Here is a 6,028-nt window from a genome sequence, read left to right as displayed (position 1 = left end):
ACAGAAAGGAAGATATAGTAGGATTCATGGACTGGATATAAGAGATGCATCTAACATTTGTCACATGGAGTTGCACGGGGTAGCTACGTGCCACCTACGTTGTGAGGAAGTTCAATGGAAAAACACTTCGTTGGTGGAACATCTTAGGGAAGATGTTAAGCCACAAAAATCCATTACAGCTCACATGGTACAAATTCTTGACTCATTTTAAGAGGAAGTTCTACTCGGCTGAGAACATGTTGGAATTGGAGAATCAATTCTTGTCTTTAGAGAAAAGAAGCATGTTGGCTGATGAGGACACCAATGCTTTCATTGATAAGATGGAGTTTTCCATGTGATTTATCCCTAGCGAGTTGATCAAGATTGATAGGTATGAAAAATGGTTGCCATGAGAGTATGTGGTGTTAGTTAAGCAGACACTTACTTTCGAGGCGGCTGTCTGGGCTGCAAAATCCATGGAATGTATGATTAAGAAAAGTGATATTGACAGAGCAGAAGTCGGTGAAAAGAGAAAGGTTGATGGATCCTCGGGAAACAACAAAAACAACAACAACAAAAAAAAAATAAGTTTTCAAAGTCTAGCAGCAAGCCTAGAAGTGATGGGTTTTAAGCACAACAACATTCCTATGGTGTACATGCTACCCTAATGCTTTGGATATAAGTTTTTCTCATGTTATACATGCAATTTATTATCCAAATCATAAACCCTAATCTAGCATACAATTTTCGAAATTGATAACATAAACATAGTTAGAAGTATACCTTTTCTTGTAGCTTGTTGATATTGACCTTCAAGAGCCTAGTCCCTCAATTGTTGCACCTCTAATGGAGTCAAAAACACCAAGTAGCATTAGAAGAATATGAGAGAGGTGGGGGAGGCTAAGATTTCCGGCTATGGTTTCATCTAAGGATCTATTGGCTGAAAACCCCATCCCAAGGGGTCTTTATATAGTTGTGCTGCAAGGGTTTTAGACTGGAACCCTAATTCTCCGATTGGGCCTTAAGCAACCTATGGAACCCTTCTAGAAGGCCCTATGGATGAATTCTCCTATGGGCTTCCCATAGAATTCGTCCACCTCCTTCTATTAGGAGTCCACAACCCAACTTGCAATTAACGGTTAATTGCAATATCAGTCCCCGTAGATTTAATCAGTCTCATTTTATCCCCAAATTAATTCCAAATAAATTTTTGATCAATACTAATTAAATAACATGATTTCTCAATTAATATATTATTCTTAAAATATATTAATAAATCATTTATGAACCTCTTTCTCATAATTCATCCTATCAAATTGCTATGGTGAAGGCAACCCAAAAGGACCATGCTACTATCGGGTCAACTACAAACCAATTATAGTTATGGGCTTAGACACATAATCTATTGGTCTCCCACTTGGATAAGTCGAATAACTATATCTGCAAGTATAACTTTAAAATCCGATTAGCAATTGTAGCTCTCAAAATCCATTGTCGAACTCTATCCTAGTCATTGACGCGTCCTTTAGATAAGAATCATATAGACCTCTGTTCTGCAAGATATCGTGTGGAAAATAACATGGAACATAATCATTCTCAATGTCCAGTAATTTGTTTCCCGACTTCTGATTTTCTTTGACATAGAACTTAATTGAAAACACCAATTTGGTCCTAACCGAGCCTGACACATAAGTCAACACAAAATCATCGAGGGTCCCAAAATATTGCTTTTATCCTCCTAAGATAAAAGGAAATGATAAACTTTGACTTATATACTTGTACTATTTAATTGTTAAATCGCACACAACAACACATTTTATAGCAACAAGTTACTGATGCGTTTACACATTATCAATGCACAACCAACTTGTAGACAACAACTCATATATCTCGGTTTAAAGATTATACAATATTATCGTTTCACAATCACTCGTGATAAATTCCATGAAGTGATTCACATGAGCGTGGATTTAATCCAATACCCAAATCTTATTTTAGAAGTACTTATGAATGTTGCATCAAACTTTTGCTATGTCTAAACACTTAGACAATCTACAAACCAATTTATGACAGTCTAACCTCATAACTTACTCCCAAAGTATGATTGACTGTGGATAATTTGAATAATCTAATTATTCTGGAAGTAAAACATGCAAAAGCGAAACAATAGTAAACAATTGACACAAGACAGTAAACTTTACGCATAAATAAAACTCCTTTATTTAATCATCAAATGTCAATTACATTTATGTATAACAAGTTTCAAAACAACTATCTACTCATTAAAACTAATATCGACCTTCAGGACAATGCTCCTCGTATGCTGTAAGTGCTTAACCCTACTCCGACCCTTTGGAAGAGGATCTGTTGGGTTTTCCTCTGACGATACCCTCTTGACTACGAGGAGTCCCTCTTTTACCCGATGTATGATGAAGTGGTATTTTCTGTCGATGTGTCTGGATCTACCATGATCCCTCGGTTCCTTGGTTAAGGCAACCGCTCCTTCGTTATCACAGAAAATCTCCATAGGCTCCTTTATGGCTGGTACAAATTTGAGGTCTCCAATGAATTTATTCAACCATATAGCCTCCATCGACGCTTCCCTCGCTGCTATGTACTCTGATTCACATGTTGAATCAGCCACAGTCTCCTGCTTGGAACTTTTGCAAGTAATCGCTCCTCCATTCAGGGTAAATTCCCAGCCAGACTGAGAGTGGAAGTTATCTCTGTCGGTCTGAAAACTGGTGTCATTATACCATATCAGTCTCAAGTCATCACTCCCACCAAGTGTAAGGACCCAGTCCTTAGTCCTTCGCAGGTACTTGAGAATGTTCTTTACTGTGCTCCAATGAGCTCTACCCGGGTTCCCTTGTTATCGGCTAACCATGTTCAATGCAAAAGCCACACCAGGGAGAGTATATGTCGTAGCGTACATGATTAAGTCAATAATAGAAACATATGGCACTTGACTCATTCCCACTATCTTGGCATCGGTACTCAGGCTCTGAGTCTTACTCAGCTTGGTATTGTTTTGGATTGGCAGTTCCCCAGAATATAGGCAACTTTTCCTAGATACTTCATAGTGAAACACTTCCCAAGCCAGTGTTGGATTAGTGTCTAAGTCCATAACTATTTTGGTATGTACTTGACCCGATGGTGCATGGTCCTTTTGGGTTGCCTTCACCAAAGCAACTTGAGAGGATGAATTATGGAGAGAAAGGATAAATATGATTTATTAATATATTATGGGTATAATATATTAAAGGAGAAATCATATTGTTTAATTAATATTAGTCAAGAATTAATAAGAATTAAGTTTATGACTAAAAGAGATTAATTAAACTTAAGGGACTGGAATTGTAATTATAAGATAATTGCAATTGGGCTATGGATTGCCTTATATTATAAGGATGGACGAATCCTATGGGGAAACCCATTAGAAATTGTCCAAGGCCTTAAGGAAAAGGAGTCCATGGGTTGCTTAGGGCTGAAGCATCCAAATTAGGGTTTCCTTGTTAGATAACCGTAATAGCCTCACTATATATAGAACCCTTATGCCTCAAAAACGTGAACAAGCTTCCTTCTAGGGTTTCCACACGTTTTTGAGAGCCTCCTTCTCTTCTCTTCTTCATCCTCTTGCTCTTGGTGTTTGTGAACCATTAGAGGAGTGGCATTTGTGACTCTAAGCTTTCTAAAGTCATTACAAGGAGGATTTGAGATTGTTATTGCTACATAACAATCAAGGTATGATCTAAACCCTAATTATATGTTATATTGATTATCATATGCTAGATCTAGGGTTTATCGTCTTGGATAAATTGCATGTTCAATAGAGAAACCTAGATCCAAGCATTAGGGTTTGTATGAGCACATAGGATGTTCTTATGACCAAAACCCATCAGTGGCATCAGAGCCTTGATTGGTTTCTATTGTATTAATGCCTAGTTAATTTGTTCATGCTTGAAAAATTCGATTTTTTGTGAGCCTGCCTGATGGACTCGGCGAGTCCCATTGTGGACTCGGCGAGTAGCCCCTACCCGACGAGTCTATATGGGTACTCGGCGAGTTCATGCGTCAGAAAGAGGGGATTTTGGGATTTCTTGCTATTTTTTTTCATGGAAACTTGCCTTATCTATTTTAGATCATTAAAATCAAATTTTATTCATATTTTTGAGTATATCCTTGATAAAACACAAGATAATTACCAACTAATTAGATAATAACTTCCTTATATGATTAAAGTTAATTATTTGTATTAAATGGGTAACTTATTTTGCAAGAAATTGAAATTAGGTCAAATATAGATAATGATGAAATTAATTGTTTAATTTATATTATTTGTTATTTGATCCTTGTCTTATGAAAAGTTTCAATTTTCCCCTTTAGGTTTTATAATTTAAATTTGAACTCAAAGGTTTAGATTTGAAATTTAAATAGTTGAAACCCTAATGTTTTGAAAAAGTTTCAAAACTTGCCCTCAAGTTTTGGAATTTAAATTTTGATTAAAAGTTTACTTTTGATGTATATTTAAATTTTAAACCTAATGTTTTGAAATGTTTCAAAACTTTCCCTCAAGTTTTGGAATTTAAAAGTTGATTAAAGGGTTTTAATTAGGAATGTTAAATTCTAAAACCCTAGTATTGTTTTGAAAAGTTCGTATCACACCCTTATGGTTTTATTAATTAATTAAGGTGTATAATTAAAAGAGGTTTAATAAATCTATAAAAGTTTAGGTTTAAAATTTAATTGAATTAAAAGTATAATTGTTAAATTTGACCTCCTAGTATTTTAAAAGTGTAAAATACACCCTATACTATATATATAACATTAAAAGTCTAACATTATATATATGTATGAGTAAAGTCAGTCTTACCGTTAGTAGGCCTCATTCACGAAGCTGATCTATAAGGGGTGTTTAAGGAAATTGCCTATAAAATGGCGATTGAATGGGTATCAACTCTTACCCACTGCACTCTTGACTAGTGGAGGGTCGTTAGCCGAACGGGTAGGATAGGACAAAACCTTCCATTATAAGTATAATGAAGTACAAAAGTAACTAAATGTTTTACAAATTCCCAATCTTAGTTACTTAGGCAAAAGTGAATTGATGCAATTCCATGAAATTACACTTTGTGCCCTTGCGGAGATGTTAGTGGAGCGTGTGTGGTTTATCAACACACTAAATGGTTCTAAGAAAAGGTAGCAAAGGGTAAATCAATGTTTGTCATAGTTCGGTGGAGCGTGTGTGGTTTACCGGCACATCGAATAGGTGACTGTAACATGTGAAGGCACCATGTAAGGTTGCATGGTTATTCACACCCGCTTTGTGATCCTTGGCATCCCAGTCACAAACTAGAGGGGCATATCGAGATTTAAAAGTGCCATTGAAATGTTCAATGAATCTCAAAGGATCTAGGAGTTTTCATAGATTTAAAACTTAAATTTCTTTTTCGTTTTTCATGGTGGAAATTAGTGAATCGTCATTCACTCACCTTCAAATATTCTGCAACTAGATTACGACACCCCTTTTCTAGGTTGTAGTATATTGTGTTGGGTCCTAGCCTTAGTATCTCATTTGGGTGATTTACTAAGGACTCAATAAATCAACTAACTTGAATTCGTTTTCTCCCGTGTTGTAGATGTCAAAGTACGACAACTATGGTCTTCCCAAATCCCGTGGAACAAGCTTTCCACAAGAAGATGATATTCCATGATTCGATCGAGGAACAAGAGATCATGCTTCTCTTCCTCCACCTCCTCCAATTATTCTCCCTAACCCACAAGTTCGAAGGCTTGAAAAGTTCAAGCTCACTCAAGCCCTTTTGGCAAGTAAACATAAAGAAGGAAAGTCGGTGTGTGCACACGTCCTCGGGATAAAGTCACACATTGATAGGTTAAGAATGTTGGGATCCGTTGTCTGTGAGGAGATGGCTGTTGACTGGGTTCTTCAGTCACTTCGTAACTCATATAGTGAATTCGTGAGACAGTACCATATGATGAACTGCGACGGGACCCTTATACATCTCACCTATATACTTATTGTTGCTGA

This window comes from Lactuca serriola, chromosome 2 (genome assembly GCF_051521515.1).
Source record: "Lactuca serriola cultivar US96UC23 chromosome 2, Lser_US96UC23_V15, whole genome shotgun sequence".
Taxonomy (NCBI): domain Eukaryota; kingdom Viridiplantae; phylum Streptophyta; class Magnoliopsida; order Asterales; family Asteraceae; genus Lactuca; species Lactuca serriola.
Note: the sequence above shows the minus strand (reverse complement) of the source record.